The sequence below is a fragment of the Vulpes vulpes genome, chromosome 10 (assembly GCF_048418805.1).
Source record: "Vulpes vulpes isolate BD-2025 chromosome 10, VulVul3, whole genome shotgun sequence".
Lineage (NCBI taxonomy): Eukaryota > Metazoa > Chordata > Mammalia > Carnivora > Canidae > Vulpes > Vulpes vulpes.
The window spans coordinates 68789582-68792145 of NC_132789.1; the positions used below are offsets into that span (position 1 = coordinate 68789582).

General features: G+C 35.8%; 1 non-coding gene across 1 annotated transcript; it reads right to left on the minus strand.

The window, feature by feature from the left end:
- Positions 1–2223: 2223 nt before the first annotated feature.
- On the minus strand, positions 2224–2329 carry LOC112915088 (U6 spliceosomal RNA). The gene has a single exon (XR_003233987.1). It is a non-coding gene; the product is annotated as a U6 spliceosomal RNA (small nuclear RNA).
- Positions 2330–2564: the final 235 nt, after the last annotated feature.

A 2564-nucleotide genomic window follows, 5' to 3' on the forward strand; every position in this document is an offset into this window, starting at 1 on the left:
CATTCCCATACTCACTCTCAACTACTGGAATTGCTAAGCCCAGGCTCCTCACATTGCTAGGAAAGGAAGTCAGCAACAGGAGGTCAGACAAAAAAGTCTGAAGCTCATGCAAGGTAGTAATGGATGTTATTTCGCGTGTGATTTCAGGAGATCAATCTCATTTCCTTCAAGCTTTTCCATGATCTTAATTATTTCTGGGCTCATGGGTTGTAGTTTACTTCTTAAAGGCATTATAATCCATCAACGTGTAAATGTATTGACATCCTGATGGTGATATAGAAAAGACAGAGAAGGATCAGTCTGCAAAGTGCTTTATAAAGAAGGACAGTTTTCTTATTTTCCAGATGGGTCAGGGAGGCACAGCTGGAAAGAGAATGTGAGTTTTTATCCAAATCCTGTGCTTTCATTTGTCTTGGCAGCTGCATTCTAAAGAGTAGGTCATTAAGAGGACGCAGCACTCTGGGCTTCTGTGCAAGGTATCAACACTTCAGCAGTAGAGCTCTGAACATCTCAGACACACCTTATACACTGTCTAGTTTTTATAAACCCCCACATATGTCCTATACACAAAAAGGGACACTTTCTACAAAATGTAGTTCAACATTTCTTACTTATCCATCTTAATCAGTATAATTTTGCTGAACTGAATGCTCTCATTTTCAGAGCTTACATGATTATGGTTGCCAATATTACCATAAGAAGAAAAAAAAATTATCAAAGTAATTTCCCTGAATGTGTAATGACTTGTTTTCTCTTCTCTCTTGTCTCAAGTCTTCCTCAAGTCTTGAAAGAAAAATCAAGAATTGCTATTTTATTATTCACTTATTATAATTAATTACAAATTACTGATTGTTTACTATGGTCCCTTTCTCTGGTCACATAAAATCAGTGATGGCTTCTAGCACAGGGTCCTGATGACTTAAAAAAATGTTCATGTTTCATAGCTTAATTCACATTTCTTTTACATTAAAGTACTTCCTGAAATAGGGAATAATTATGCAAAGTACAGTAGATTTAATGGGATCTAGAATCAAAGACATCCTGATCTTGCTACAGTTGGGAAGACTGTTAAGGTTTGAATGGGGGAGTCTTCTTTTGGTAGTAGTCTAGCCTCTGCCTTCTTCTTCTATTTCTGTCTTTCCCAGCTTCTTCATTCTGTTTTCCTCAGCGCTCCTTAGTTGACATTGATCTATTATGTCTGGGAAAGTATTGTTATTTTTTGGTATTTGTTTGAAACCATAATGCACCTCGAACCTTCATTTTAACATAGTATGTTAAGTTGGACTGCAGTGCCTATGAAATGATTTGCTACTCAAACCACAAATGTTCAAGGTTAAAACTCAATCTTGAAAGGAAGAGAAAACCTTAAAACCATGTTTTAGTAGTACTATGAATAACTTAGCTATCTTCATGTATGCTTTCTTTCTTTTATATACAAAGCATGATTATATGTATTTTTCTGTTATCCAGCTGTTTTCTCTTTAAAATGACTGGGATACTGGAGAAACAAAAAGAATGTTAAAAAAGCAAGAAGCTGTGTTTGTGTCCTTCTAGCAATTGGATATTCCAATATCAATGAGATGATAGAGTTTTAGGAATTATGCTGGGCAGTTTTGCCCACTTAGGGCATCTAATAGTGATTTAAAAAAATCAGTAAGGTCCACAGCATTCACTTTTCTTTCTACTCAGAACTAAGAGTTTTTTCATTTTTGTTTTTGTTTTTTCTTTTCTACTCAAGACATACACACAAGATTTAATTGAGAATGACATCTTATGTTCTGAGATAAACTATATGTAGTTTCTTAAATAATTCGTAAGTATATCAACTACAATTAAAAGACAAATGGGGGCAAGAAGCATGTATCTCTGTTCAGTTTGGATCCTCAGCATCCACATGTTTTTTGGAACATGGTAAACAGGAAGTAGATATTTGTAAGTTTCTTAACTAATTGGCAATACCTTATCAATATATGAGATGGTTCTGGTTTGACTACCAATTCTTCCTCACTGAATCTCTTAGTACAAAATGATTCTGGAATGATTCAAGGAATAACCATGCTCTGCACCTTAGGGTCAGCATCTCTTCTGTGGTGCTGGTTCTGCATTATCATATTGGTTCTTCGCAGTCCACTCATCTATTTTTGTTTTTATTTCTAGTCGTTGTCACAGTGTGAGTCAGGCTGCATCTTTCTTGTCTTTCTTTCTTCTTCTTCTTCTTCTTCTTTTTTAATGGAACACTTCCCTAATTTGAGTGTCATCTTTGCACACGGGCTGTGCTAATCTTCTCTGTAACGTTCCAATTTTAGTATATGTGCTGCTGAGCAAGCACAGACTGTTTCTTTCTCGATGGGGTGTTTCCATGTATTACTCTTGCTCTCCTAATTGTGGAAAGAAAGCTCTCCTTTGTATGTTGCAATAGCTCAGGCTCTGGTCCTGTAATTGTTCTTCATCCATTGTCTTCCTCTCTTTCATTCTTTCTCCTCTCACTGCACTGGCTCTTTTCTTAACAGGATATATTTGATATTTAGACATACTTAAGATGTATCCATTTTAAGAACAAACAA